Source organism: Choristoneura fumiferana, chromosome 11 (assembly GCF_025370935.1).
Source record: "Choristoneura fumiferana chromosome 11, NRCan_CFum_1, whole genome shotgun sequence".
In the NCBI taxonomy this organism is placed as follows: domain Eukaryota; kingdom Metazoa; phylum Arthropoda; class Insecta; order Lepidoptera; family Tortricidae; genus Choristoneura; species Choristoneura fumiferana.
Window position 1 is genome coordinate 9,339,887 of NC_133482.1, and position 15,836 is coordinate 9,355,722.

A 15,836-nucleotide genomic window follows, 5' to 3' on the forward strand; every position below is an offset into this window, starting at 1 on the left:
TATTGACTACATTTCCCCGCTTATTTATTTAGTGGAATCAAAGCCAATATAAACAATGTTTTAGTTGTTTATTTGCTTAGTGGATGGAACGATGGGGCGCTCGGAATTTGGTTGGGCAGTACGAACCGTTTGCTACGAAATTCGAATGCTGCGAGCCGAAAATCTCTTTGTGGTGGCGACCTCTCGCATGATTTTGCCGAATACTTGGGATGTTACGTGTTTACGTACACTTGTATTAGAAAAGTTGTGAAGGTACAATCGATTGGATGTTATTGCGCTTTTAGGGAGGGTTTAAAGTTACAATGAGGAGACTTTATCATTAACGCACGTAATTGTTAACAGTCCATTTTATTATTCGTTTCACCTTTAGTAAGTTTGCCTGAAAACGAGCAAGTAAGAAATCAAGAAAGAAATAAATGGGTATAAATTTAAATGACGGATTAAAATATATGATAAAACTTTTATGACTCTCGTTCAGCCTCATCTGTCACAGATACGTGTACAATCGAGGGCAATAAATATCTATACAGCTATAGCATCAAATATATAACGTAGACATCGACCTTATGGTTAGTGGCATAAAGGTGTACAGCTTGCCGTATAAAACCACAAGGCGCCGCTTGCCCTGACCCGAACGGTGTACGGGGTGTACCTCAAGTTATTAATACCACCCTTGAGTACACGCTCAAGCTTAAACATGCGTTCCAAGTCAAACAGTACCCAATATTGCTAACCAGGATTTAACACTTTTTGATTAAAATACGTCATCCTGTTATGTTTTACGTAAACAGGAGCAAAATTCAGTAGCCCGCCGTAAGCCGGGACCGACACCCTGCCACCATGTTGAGCAAACAAACAAATTTAATTACTAAGGTAACTCCCCTGCGTTCAAAATTTTGGGAACCAAATCAAATAACCCTTAAAACATGTTTTTGTACCCGACTGCGAAGAAGGAGGGTTATGTGTTTGACCCGAATGTATGTGTCGGCGGCCGATCGTAAAATCCGCCAAATCACGAAATTCCTAGGCATATCGTGAAATGCCGCCATTTCATGAATTGGCTAAGGGACATCCGCCATATCGTTCAAAACTCACCGTTTAACGATTTGCCTAGTGACGTTTAGGCAGATCATGAAATTCCTAGGCATATCATGAAGCGCCGCCATTTCATGATTTGGCCAGTTTAGGCAGATCATGAAATTCCTAGGCATATCATGAAACGCCGCCATATCGGTTCTGGCACTTCGCCGGCCGCTGCCGCGGCACGCTCGCTTCGCTCGCTCGGCTCGTGCGTAGTGATTCTAGTGATCACAATTAATACTAACCACTCCTCGCTTCGCTCGTCGTACCTAAATTTTTCTATATAAATAAGTAACAACTAGTGAATACTTTATTTATCAACAAAATACTAACCTCTAAAATACGGGCAGACGTCCATGGTTTTTTCACATTGTGCACAGAATACGTTTGATTCACATAAAAAGAACGGAGCTGATGTTCAAAAGCTTCTTTTGCACTTACTATTTGAATTCAATCACTATTTTCGGTTTAAAGATCATTTTGTTGCGACGCCGACATTTTTCACGCGCTAAACAAACACGACCGGTCAGCTGGTCACGGCCGCCATTGCAAACGCAGCGCCACCAGTGGCCAAAAAAGAAACTATTTTACGATGTGCCCGGTATAGAGCTAGGAATATCGACGAATGCGTTGCTCTAATCGATCTGCCGTATTATTTCTCAGGCACATCGTGATATGCCTGGCCAACGTTTAGGCATATCATGAAATGGCGGTGTTTCACGATATGCCTAGGAATTTCGTGATCTGGCGGATTTTACGATCGGCCGCCGACATATGTATGTATGTCTATTCCTATGTCCTCTGGTAACTACTCAACGGCGGAACCGATTTTGATAAATGATACGTCATTGGATTCGTCTTGATGACGCAAGTGATACTTGGTACATAAAATTCTTGAAAAATTAAAATGGCGGATTTTTGGCGCCAAAATGTGAGTTATCAAAAAAAATATTCAATCCTATCGAGTAGGATATCAAATGAAAGCTAATAATTAGACCATTCTAAATATATAGGTTATACTAGTATTAATCTACCATTTTCACAGAAATATCAAAAAAGTGTGAAATAAAACAATACATTTAATAAATCAAAAACCCGACTGCCTATATACTAGATGTGATAGATGCTACAAGACTCAATATAAGCGTAAATAGGCTAACTAGACAAATGAGTTAACAACTCTGGCCACATTTTTATCTTTCCATCAGGTACTCATTATCATCATATCAGTTGTAAGACGTCCACTGTTGGACATAGGCCTCCCCCATAGACCTTCAGTTGCTTCGGTTGGAAGCGTGAATTCACGGCATTAATCAGGTCATCCGTCCATCTCGTTGGTGGACGTCCTACGCTGCGCTTGCCGATCCGTGGTCTCCATTTGAGAACCTTTCGGACCCAACGGCCAGGAACTAGCTCTAAAAAATCACAAAAAATATCATACTAAACGAATTTAGACTGATTATTAGACTGATTTAGACGATTATTACATGTTTTTTTTTTACTTAATTTAAATTTCGGTTCTTTTACCTTTTCATTGTACCTGTAGTGTCTACTCTTGTGTCTGATATCCTGTCAATCGTTCAAAGGTTAACTGGAAGAGATCCCTTTAAGGGATAAGTTCGCCTTTGTACATCTTATTATCCTGTGTTATGTTATTTTCATGTGTTTTTATGTACAATAAAGAGTTTAACAATACAATTTTACAACGTAAAAAATGGCTTGAATTATTATTTTCAATCAATATACTACTAATAAGTAAATTCAAACTGACTTATTTTGCTGATAAAAGTAATTGGGCAAATACGCCCACAGGTTTCACTTGAAAATCAGGTTTTTTTCCCTATCCCCTAAGGCAGGACAAACAGAACGTCAAATGCTGTAAGATTAAAGCTAGTTTGATATTTTATTAATAATTTTGTTGAATAATACCTGAACAATCATCTGAAATATGTAAACGCAGGCCGTCTGAGTTTTTTCAAAGTGTTTTATTACTAAGCAATTTCTTTGAGCTAGGAACCATAAAAAATATATACCCAGATGCACAAAATTTGTCCCGCTCTACATAAAAAATTACCTAGAGAAATCCATTTGAGGGCCAGTTTTTTTTGCCGCTCAGTATATTTACTTCGACATGATCAAACGGCTCTCACAAAATTAATTTTGTACACTTTGTCCGTATTACATAATTATCACATACTGTGCAGTCATGACATAACACAACAGAATCAGCCCCAAAAATCTCGTTTAATATTTCTGAGCAGAATCCATGTTTATTTTTACTAATCAGTGTGTGCAATAGGTAAGTATAATTTTAGCCATTCCTAGACAAAATAAGATTAACACCTAAAAACAAAACCCTGATATTGTTGTGATTTTACTATGTTATTTTAGTGTCGAGAACAAAGCAAGTGCATTCGTGTGTCGAGATGACGGTTGAAAAAAAACCGTTGCAGCTAGAAAATGCTATTCTGTTTTTGAAATATGAAAATTCTTCTCAATCGAATCGGGATGAGGTGCCCGACGGGTCCCGAAGGCGACCGAGGACGCACGAAATCCTCACCTTTGGATAACATCGGCCAATGCCGAATCAGTGCCTGTTCGCCGATCGCCGGGGACGGTCGCGACGCGGCGTGCGAGCGAGACAGAACCACCTGCTCGCGTTACCACTGAATTAATGAACATAAATGAAAATTTGTGCCCTGTGAAATAATTAGTCACACTGATTGTGCTATCAAATTTAATTTGGTAAATATGCAATTAACAAATGCTGGTAATAAAATTTCGCAGGCAGTTTTCTGCAGGAAGTTAATTTCTTAGGCGGATTATTTATTTTGGAGACGTTTAATTAGTTTTCCTGCTATAATAAGACCTTATGCTTTTTTTTAACTTCAATCTGTTTTACCTAACTACTTGGATTATCTGCAGTGTGATGTAAGTTTTTAGTAATATTCTCTCAAAAATTCATTTTCTCGCATTATCTACTTTTTGGTGAAAAGCCAAGTTCGAGTTCCCTTTTCAATTATCTACTTAGATACTTCACTGTTTACGGTGCAATTGCAATCTAATTTATTTAGTTTTAGGTCCATTAATACTAATAAAAAGTTATATTTGAATCGTGTCCAAACACTGCAGCTTTGTAAGCCTTTTTCACAATCAAGTTTCTTTTATCCATGCATCATTTTACTATGTAATTACCCACCTATGTTTTTCATTCATAAAAAACATAATAATCTTCGGTGAATACAAAATACTCCACACTCACCGGTCTTAGTTAGGACAATGTACTACTCCGTTACTTACTCATTTACAATGTACTAGGAGTATCGCAGCTGCTGCAGGCATCAATACTTCGAAGAGATTAATAGGGCAAAGTTGGATTAGGCTAATGGTACAACCGTAGAGGAATTACCAATAGAGTACAAATATAATGCAATCTTTTTGGAAAAAGACAATTGCACTTTGATCTACCGATTCAAGATCAGACAGGATACTAGACTTTGCCAAGGAGATATTTTGATCGATGGTGTATTTGCGTGGCAAAGCAAGTAAAATCCATTTGTATACATATAATCATAATTCTTAAACTAAACTTGGCTTTTTGTTTGAAAATAAAGGAAAATTGTGATGAGATGTTTTGTCTTCATGTTTTGAGGAATCGGAATTCTATTGGATAAATACTCTATGGGTACAACCGATGCAAATCCAATACAGGCTAATTAGTGCGAAATATTTCACGCTGCCCATACCTAATTACTGAATGTGTTCTGTACTATTTATGATCATAAAACGAACTCAAATGATATTAGATCAGTTCAGCGATAGTTTGGACTAAATAACTCTTTGTACGTAGATAACAATTGAAAATCAGTACGCGATTTAATTAAGCTCTAAATGACAACAGAACTATACGGAATGGTTTTAAAATTAATCTAGAGTATATATTTGTAGGTGTTCGGGTTCACCTAACTGAACATCGCTTTAAATGTGTTTCGATGGAATACTTGATTTAAGATGTAGGTACACTCTTGGCGCTGTATAATTAACTACGGGTAAATGTAGTAAATCATTTCATTCAAGCCAATAAAGCATGTTGTTAAGTTGTAACAAAAACTTTACTATTGTAGATACATGAAAGAATGTAAACAACAATTTTGAATTAATTGTCAAAAATAAAACTACGTACACTACTAAAATAAGATGAAGTAATTTAGATATACATAATTGCAAATTATAAAAGGGACCGCAATTATAACGATTAAGATTATAACATAAACAAAGGCAAACGTAAGTGTTAACGTATTTCTAACAGATATATTTGTTATTATATTAGTTGAAATATTTTGACGCAGTTGGATGCAGTTATATTTTGTGTAATAATTAACCGTTAATCATTTCAAGTTAAAAACTGTGCTATTTATATTAACAAGGCTACACTCGTACTTATTATGCATAGAACTTAACGCAACACAGTTAAATATGGATTTATCCTCACGAAATCATACGGGTTGAAACTTTATTATATTAAGCACGATAAATGTGATGTCGTCTTACTTAATTTTGGTGTTATAAATTTCGAAAATATGTTAAATTAGTTTAAAGATGGGGAATCTTATAACTATTTTTAATGTTACGGCTCGTTCAATAATTTTTATTTTTTAAATCATTACAATACGATGAGGCTATGTAAATATCGTTTATCTAACCACATGTCATTTAACTGATAGGGAACAAAGACTGTTTTTACGATAAACATTGTTTACGGGTAAATACATAAAAAGGGCGTCCTACCACGGAAACGTAACTCGATTAGAACACGATGAAATGGTGGGTTTTTGAAGCGTTTAAACTGTCGTTTCCCGTGTGTTACGTAAATCGATTAAATCATTATCCGTCAATAAAAATCCTGATTGGTTTTTTGGAGTCTTTTTGTATTTTTTATTTCAACTCAAAATTTGTTACTTTTACGGGTATCCCGTGAAACCATATCGAAAATATTAATTATTTTACCCCATAAAATACCCGTAATAGTAACAAATTTGGAGTTGAAATAAAAATACAAAAAAACTCCAAAAAACCAATCATAATTTGATTGCTTAGTAGCGACATCTCTTGTCTGGGTGAGCGGTTGGTTCCGAAAGAGTGTGACGTCTCTCGATGAGAGCGGAACATAGATGTCGCTAGTGCTGCTGCATAAGTAGCGTAGTAGAAATAAGCAACCTGAGATATGTATGCATAGGAAAAATTCGTGTCTAGATTCCTGTCCAGCGGTGGTGTAGGGGTTATAGCACGCAGCACGTATTGCTGAGGACCTGGGTTCGATTCCCAGCGCTGGTCTCTTTTTCTGGTTTTTCTGTGCATCCAAGTCTCAGTTTGTATTTTCAATAAAAATCCTCTTCACTACTACGTGTGGTGTAGTGTATCCGCAGAAATTGCAATTGATTTTACGTTATAAAAACCTTAGATTTTGGTAACGGCCATTGAAACGCTTTTTGTATGTACTTAATAATATTGTTGTATCTTGTGTTATGAATAAGTATATTTTCTTTCTTCTTATTCTAAAACCAGCCAATATTCGGCGAAGTGCATGGAATAATGTTCAGTTATTTATTTAAATTATCAGCGTGCAATTTTCTTGTATGTCAATATTTATGGATATACCGTAGGCAACAGGCTAGCCACCTTAGCCACCTGTCAGATTGTACCGTTTTTGTCAAACTTAAAACCTAAAATTGCTAAAAGTGGCTTTGAAACAGTAACGCTTCGTGTACTCTGCCTACCCCATTTGGGAATACAGGGGTGATGTTTGTGTGTGTGTGTGTGTGTAAGTGTAAATATTTGTCAAATCTTGCAAGTCAAATCTACTTCTAGTGATTTGAGTAATTTAAAATTAGGTATGAGTATGGGCAGAAGCAACTTTTTTTTAATTTACTTTTTTTTGGTACATACCTCCACGTCGATGGTAAACAAGCGTACATCCCACCTTATAGTATACAGTTATCGTATTATCGTAGGTTTCAACCCTTCCAATTTCAAAGGACTCATACTATGCATGTTATTGTCCTTTCAAAACCTGTACACTCCTTTCTAAAAGAACTCTACAACACAGTCTCTTGGTACAATTTGCGATCAGAAAGCTAGATTTCCTTTACCAGTATATTTTTAGTACAGAAGTTTAAGTAAATAATTAATTTGAATAATTGACTCAAAGACAACGCCCAGCCTAAATCACTTGAGCTTGAAATTTGAAACTTAGCATAGGTACATAATTATTGAAGATTATAGAGGTGCACTAGTTACGAAATGATCGTTTTAAATTCCTACGGGACAGGGAGATCGATATTTTTTATTATTTTTCCTAAATTTAAATATGATTCAAATGTTTTAATAATTACATTGAAAACGAATTCTTTTAATGTCAATAAACTGTGCTACAACAATAAAATAATGTTAAATTACTATGCTACATACTTCGCTTCGTAGCATAGAGCTACGCCAGCTACGCGAGTAAAGTGCTACGCCGTAGCGGCGTAGGCGCAACAAGTCGAGATACTAAGCGTAACGCTACAGTTTTGTTTTTACCCGACTGCTCGAAGAAGGGTATGTATTTATTGTGTTGCGCCACCCGATGTATCGAGTTTATAATAATAATAATGTAATAATGATAAAAACCATACCGAATCTCTTTTAAATGCGGTTCAGCGGTTGAAGCGTTAAAAGGTAACACTCAGACAGACAGACTTACTTTCACATCCATTTATAATATTTGTATAATATAAGTAGGGATATATAATCAACTGCTGATTCTAATGGTTTACACGTGAGAAGCCGCGGGTTGACAGTAATCTATAATCAAAGCTCTAATTATAAACAAGAGCAGCTAGTAGCGGTTGGCAAGGCAATTACGGCACGCCACTGCTGTTTGTTGCTCGGCCAAACAGAGAATTCTTTCAATCCGAACTCGCCGATACCAACTTCGTGACTCTTTGTTGACTTGTCAGTCTTGTGTTTGTAAATAAGTGAAGGCTTACCTACGACTTGGAAGGGTTAATAATTATGGTTTTATAAAGGCGGAAATCTTATAAAGTGTTGTAAATTTATTGTTTTTGTAATTGCTAGACGACGCGAGGCCATTTTACTATTTAACGTACTTGTCATCTCAATCGCTTGTGCCATTTCCCACATAGGCAGATTTACTCATAATTAAAATAATATATATAGCAACTAGATGATTATTAAAAACAACTTTTCAAAAATAAAAAAAAACCGATGATATAAGCTAGTATTAGGGTAGAAATCAAAAGATACCTCTCGAAAGTGTAATTGTGTAAAAAAAACGTGGAAATTAAAACCTATAGGATACTTCCCGATACAAGAGCACATCACCAGAAGAACTCACAATAATAAAGGAAAAAGTTATGATTTTATTAATATTATACTATTCATGGGCGATGGTGATCATTTCCCATCAGGTGACCCCCTTGCTCGTTTTCCTCCTCATAATAAAAAAGTCCTCAGTGCAAGAGTCCGACTCGCACTTGACCTATTTTTTTTAGCCCACTTTTGTTGTAAAGACAATTTCGTCACTACTTGCTGGAGAGAATTTCTTTCAATCCCAATTTCCCGACACAGGCTTCGTGACTTGTCGTGTTGACTCATGTCGTGTGCGCTCCGCGTCGACAATCGTCGGGACATTGTATGTTTTCGTTTTGTTCGTTTTTGTAAAACTTGAAATACAACTATGTCGAATGAGCGTAGTTTAGAATACCTAAGGCAGTGGAAAAAATATTCCTTAATAAGCACGAAGTAGAACTACCTAATTTTAATTAAGCTTTAATAAAATAGGCGTTTTACCATCAAAACTACCCCGAATTACTTTTAGTAATGTTTTATTCTATTTCCGCACACTGTGACCAAGGATAACTTTGTTGAATATCTTTTGTAAGAATTTCATTTTTGTATGCAAGCTTTTTTTTACTAAACTGTACTTTTGTAACTATTCGTACTTAATTATTAAATCGGTCCGATCACTGGAAGCGGGTAAAACTTGCAAGATTTGATTTGATTTGATTTGCCAGTTAAATAATAGTACATTACTGCAGAGGCTGTTAAAGAAAGGCTTGTAGGCCGAGTATGTATAGACGGCCTAGCGCAGCGAGGTTGGACAGGTAAACGGTTCATTCACGCCGAGGCTTGTATAGTGCTTTTCTCAAACATGCACTGAAAAAAATAAAAACTCCTAGAAAACAATGTCGTATTCGTAAGACAACTAAAATTGTATTAGACTTAAATTATAACTACCATTTATATGAGTGTTTATTTCTTTCTAATATGGATTTTTAAAACTTTAAAATAATCTCAAAAAAAAACAAATTGCTATACAACATGTAGAATGTAGATATTATTATATAAACACAGATCATGTTTCTAAACGATACATTTGTAATGAGAATGACACTTACTTGCAAAATGGAAATAGCTAAAGGCAACACTCTTAGCCCCAGTCCAGTCAATCAAAAAAAAATCAATGACACTTGTCAATTTTTCCGCCAAAACTTTTTTTAGCAGTCTATGCTGTTAGAGATGACGCTTTTAGGGCCATTATACACGAACTGTAGCCCATTTAATCAGTTACATTAATACTCTATTGTGTAAATTCAATTGTAATTTGACGTTCATTTCATAGTCTTGTGAATTTATTTAAACTAACCGTTACCCGCGACTCCCTCCGCGTAGGATTCGGTTTTCACTATCCCGCAGGAACTATGAAGTTTGCCGGGACAAAAACTATCCTATGTCCTTCCCCGGGACGCAAACTATCTGTATACCGAATTTCATCTAAATTGGTTCAGCGGTTTAGACGTGATGGAGTAACAAACAAACAAACTGACTTACAAACTTTCGCATTTATGATATTAATAGGACAAGGAATAGGATAAATTAACCATAGAAATTCAGATTCTTAATTTCAGGTCGTATGCCTTTATCGTTTTTTCATCGCAGGAATATGTCTTTTTTTTTATTCGACTGGATGGCAAACGAGCAAGAGGGTCTCCTGATGGTAAGAGATCACCACCGCCCATAAACATCTGCAACACTAGGGGTATTGCAGACGCGTTGCCAACCTAGAGGTCTAAGATGGGATACCTCACGTGCCAGTAATTTCACCGGCTGTCTTACTGTCCACGCCGAAACACAACAATGCAAGCACTGCTGCTTCACGGCAGGATTAGCGAGCAAGATGGTGGTAGCAATCCGGGCGGACCTTGCACAAGGTCCTACCACCTGCAAACAACATACAACGTAAACATTACATAGCATGTTTGAGAAAAAACTTGTTATAATACCCAAATCTCGAAATGAAATAATCATTATTTATCGCGTTTGTTTTTGCTGAAAGTCATTTTATTGCATTGACCTGAAACCACCCGTTATCAAATTATGATCCTTAAAATGTAATTTTAATTCGCAAAACTTAAATAATATTAACATTACGTGAATATTAAGACAGTGCTTATTGTGTTATATTAATTATGACGTCATTGTAATAAATTAAAATTTTTCATTATAACTGTCATTCGCCTCTTTCATAATTACTTAAACCGTAATCCTATTAGCATAATAAAACTATAAACAGAGTTCAATCCGAAAACACGATAATTTTGTTAAGACGAATCTTTATCAAAGGCATCTTAATAAGCCGAGCTTAGGAATAAATCCTTGGAGTTTTTTGAAAATGAAATTAGCCGAAAAAGACTCGGCCATTAAAATTACATTAGCATAAATAAGAGGAATGCTAATCTAAGGAAAATAAATCTCGGCAGAGAAATAAAAATAATCCCGTTGCCGTTCAATGACACCGTGACGGATTTACTTTATGGCCTATTCCTTGTAACACTTACAAACAACCTACCTAATTAAATTGTATGGCTCGGGTACGCGGCGTGCCTTGCGGACCGTTTCGGCAATTGAAAACCTCACGGAAGAGTTTTATATGGCATTGCATTAGCATGTTTATTTTTAGATTTAGAAAATATGTTGCCCAAATGAACTCATAAGTACACATAACTAATTTTTTACTTCTCATGCTGGTAAAGCTCGTGTTTATGCTGTACCTATCTAGGCGACATAAAATGACTTTTTATGCTCTAGTGCATAAAACAAAATCTTCGTCTAAGACCAACTCAAGAGCAAGGTAATCAGGTGTCAACAGCCATAAACAAAAAAGTTTTTAGATATTTTTTAAATAATTTTTAATTTATATAAAAATTAAAATCAATCAAATAAATCAGTAAAATTAAAGAAATAAAATTATTATAATAATGCATAAAAAATAAAAGGTAGATAGAAAGTGAATTTGTGTTTTACTGTTGCTATTTCGTTTCCTCGCAAGCTAAGTGAAAAGCAGTGTGTAAAACTCGAGCATTAAACCCATTTTCTCCTCGACGTGTCTGACTATATGGCTATATGAACGTCTTGGGTAAAATAGCTCGTTTTATGCTCTTGTTATACAATCTACTATTACACTTGACTAAAGCGGGAACCATACTTTCATCAAAAAGTTTTTAATCGCGGGCCCATGGTTAACGTTAAAATAAAACACTTACGAGTTAATTTACACTCAAACCTCTGTACCAATTCATCGTGCTCATGCAAATAAATTTGACATTTAGAATATATAAACGTCCCCGCAACAGTTTCGGAAAGGTATTCCCTGTTGGTCTTGATATTGCAAAAGCTTACCCAAATGCGTCCATCAGTTAAGACGAAGTTTAACACTCTTTTATTCTAATTAGCCTTTGGGGGAAAAACTCTGAGGGTTTCTGGGCAAAGGATAGGAAATGTTGCCTTTTCGGCCCAGGGGACTCTTGTTTAATTCTAAGGGTCGTCTAGACCGGCGATTCGCCAACTTTTTCGCTGAGTTTATGCATAGATATCTGATTCGCTTGGTAACCATTTGACTGGAAAAATTTGCTTTTAGTTAGTGTTTGGATAGCTAAATCAGAGCCGATTATTGAATACGAAACTTGTTGCCTAATTATGAGCGATAATAACTACTTTTTTGTATAGAGCTGATATTTGTAATAAATTAGATTAGTTAGATATACGAGTATACGGGTGGTATTGCCTCGTGCAAGGTTCACTACCATGTTACTTGTTAATTCTGCCGCCAAGCAGCAGCACTTGCAATGCTGCGTTCCAGCAAAATTCTTGGCACATGAAATATATTTTAACTCATCGTCATCATCAGCTAGAAGACGTCCACTGCTGAACAAAGGCCTTCCCCTATAGAACGCCACGAATAACGACAACTCGTCACTTGTATCCACCGATTACCCGAAATATATTTTATACTAGACTTTATCTATGCTGATATCGCATCTGCAACCTTCTACGTTTGCCTTACCACCAGGTGAACTACATCCTAGTTTGTCATCCTATTTCTTTCTATAAAAAGGAAAGAAACTGTAAGGTTATGTACAGAAAAATCTTAAATTAATAATATTAATTATTTCAAACCCTTTTTTAAATGAAAAGAAAACTGAAATAAAATTTATCTTAAATTTAAATGTCATATAGTGAAATTCTTCCACATTTATTATCTATCTTCCACAAAAACTACTGTCGCGTTAGTATTATTCGCGAAAAGCGACACATTCAAGATCAACGCCGCGATAATACTCGTAATAAGAAATATAATAAAGCCCGACCTTGCCGGGATACGGATGACATAAAAGGTGAGTTGCTCTAGTCTTACTAGAAATTTACGAGCGGTATTTATTCTACTTGGCTTTTTTATAGCTGCAATAGAATACAATTTCACGCAATAAACAGATACAAAAATTACATCCTAAAAACAGCTTAATTCTGGCAAAACAAAGGGTCCATAATTTAAAAAAATCTCCACTATCCCCGTATGACATCAGCATGCACGTTCCAAAACCATATCCAGTGATAATGACGGGCGAAGGTCCCGCGTGACCTCAAAACCTAACGTACACCGCCTGAAATGGGCGCCAATGCTTTGGAAGAACCCTCTTTCGGCAAACGACAATGCTGAATCTTTTATTAGTTTCGTGAATGGACGCCCAGTTGACATAACCGTCGTCGACATCTGTTGTGATATTACGCCATCCTTTCCAGGGCGTAGTTCCATCGATCCGGCTCGAGCGGGGTCCACTATTTTTGGCCACGTGGAATATCCGAGGGGCAAAAATTGAATTCCACTGAATACGTGCGCGGGTTGTTCCGGGGAGAATCCAGTAAATCGGCAAATACTTAATCAGCACATCCTGGCTTCTGTTTTGTTAATATTATATATGTACTTAATGTACATGGACTTTTTCCGACAGCCTGCGAGCAAAAAAACAAAAGCACCTCAGATTTTAAATAACGGTATCTTGAGTCACTCCTTAAAACGTAAGTTTTTAGGATTAAAATTTGCAAAACATGCATTTTTGTGGTAGTTTTAAGCCCCTTCTATTATTGGTCATCTAATAAGCATGTTTGTATAATGTGGCACAACATTTCTTGTATTAAACTTTACTACTTTTGTCCCCTCGCTGATGGGACAGGATAACAACAAAAAATAGTTGATCTACCGCAAAACGTGTTATATATTGGACCAATTTTTTAATCCGTGATTTTTTCAAGCATGACACAAAAATATTATCCTAAAATATTACCTCGTACAAACCCTTTGAAACAAATGTAATGGCACCAAAATAAAAGAAATATGTATGGGATCGCAAAGTTACAAAATAAAGTATACATCAAATAGCAATTGCCAATTCGGAATAGGAAAGGTTCGCCCTATAAAGTACGTGAGGCGGTCAAAAACAAACTTGTGCAATAAATAACCCGATCGGATAAGAGAAAGGCTATTTTATTTTCAATAAAAAATAAGGTACCTATATAAAGCTCAATTGACATACAAACGCAGAGCATTCGGGAAGTTTGCGCAGTAGCCAAGGAAATGGGTTTTCTTTAAAACAAAGATCACAAATTGTTGAGCGCTCCGTAATTTGTTACCGTTAACACAAAGTTCTAGAGAACGCGTTGTGTTTGAAAATACGTGAGCATGCTTAGTTTATAAAACAATATACAAATTATTCTCTCTACATAATTATTTATATGTGACATTACTTAACTACAATTTCGTGGTCGAATGTATGCTGGTTCTCCAGAATTAAATACTTGTTTTTGTCTCTTGTCTTGTTTCCGGTGATATAGACTCTTTTATGACTTGTCTACACTTGTTTCTTTTATCCTGTCAATATCACAAAGATTGGCTAAGAGATCTATTTATATAATATTTTAATGTGTTTTATGTACAATACATCACATATTATTGGTATTATACGAGTACATTTTCTTAGAAATTATTTATTTTGTAATCATAGTAGGTTTTGCTTGTCATTAAATTCCCTACAAAATATACAAAAAAAACGTTATATTTTTAATGCAAGAGTTTTTGCACTCATGAAAGGATCACAAATTTCCAGCTCAAAAATTTCATTGATTCTTTAACATACATAAATCTACTTACTTCAGTAACTGGATGTCACTATAATAAGATTAATAAGTCAAAAATGACTTCGACAGTGACTTAGGTATTTTAATACCAGAAATCCCAAAATACACAAAAATATTATACGTCACCTGCTTAACAATCGAATGAATTATAAAGTAACAATCAATATGGCGTTCCGACATAAAAATTGATGTGAAACTTTTGGTTTTCCTTTCATTTGACCGAACATTGTATACGACATGATCGAAGAATAAATTTTTTGTTACAGTTGGTAACCTTTCTCGAAACTTTTATTCCCTGGGACAAGGACAAGGGTCAGACGTTCCAGGAGAGATTAAAAAACATTATTTACCCGAGTGTATGCGATTAGGAGTCAAAGTTTTATACATATTTCTGACAAGGGACTGAAAGGCCGTTTACACATGTTCACTGACGCACGGGACGATTAAATTAAAACTTTTCCGTAATTTAATATACGCCTAATTACTACTAATTAGAGTTTTATAGGGTGCAATGATTTTCGGACCTCTGGTAAATGTGTTGGTTTTTGGTTTAGTGCGAGTAAGTAAGGGTTATAATTAGATCAAATTGTTTCATGAAACAAAGTTTCTGGTGGCCATTGGTTTGTCAAGCGTTTAAAGTTGCCTTTAAAGTTTGTCTTAGTGTGTAATTTTATTTAACTTCTTTTAAACAGACAAGAAGGCCGTTGAGTGTGATGTTTTAGTTTCATGTGTCATCATCATCCATTTTTAGCCTCTTACTAGGTACTGATCCCACCAATTCATAAAAAATTACAAACCTATTACTGCTCAATATAAATAAATTGTAAGAAAAAAGCAAATTCCAAAATGTAAAAATAAAGGCATACAATCAAAACTAAATAACTACCTCAAAAATCAGCCTCTTAGGATGTTGCCTTCTTTATTAATTCAATAAATTGAATCTCCGGCCAACAAAGTAGGTGCAAAATAAAATATCTTTCGTATTTTATCCCGATAGATCGACAATTAACCATTCAAGAACGTGACAAATTCCGTGTACACAATAGTGTGTGAGGAATCTTTAGAGGCCAATGAAAGTCAATTTCCTGCAGGAAATCACGTCCGACATCTCGCCCCGTGCGGTATTAGAGAATGACAGTTGAAACGGATAGACCCTGCCCCTCTGCACTTGATTTGATTGCTTGGGGGCAGCTAAATAAGCATGACATCATATTTTTAAATAC

The 15,836-nt window shown here is 35.6% G+C and overlaps 1 protein-coding gene across 7 annotated transcripts in view; it reads left to right on the forward strand.

Annotated features, from left to right (window-relative positions):
- The first annotated feature begins 3,688 nt into the window (after positions 1 to 3,688).
- Positions 3,689 to 15,836, forward strand: part of LOC141432704 (kin of IRRE-like protein 2) — a 104,916-nt gene continuing 92,768 nt past the window's right edge. For 4 of the 7 annotated variants that reach the window (XM_074094428.1, XM_074094434.1, XM_074094435.1 and 1 more), the window contains exon 1: positions 3,689 to 3,825. The gene's annotated coding sequence lies outside the window, so the exon portion shown is untranslated. Of the gene's footprint in view, positions 3,851 to 3,874; positions 4,012 to 15,836 lie in introns of those variants that run through there. The other 3 variants (XM_074094429.1, XM_074094432.1, XM_074094430.1) reach the window with 2 other exon arrangements.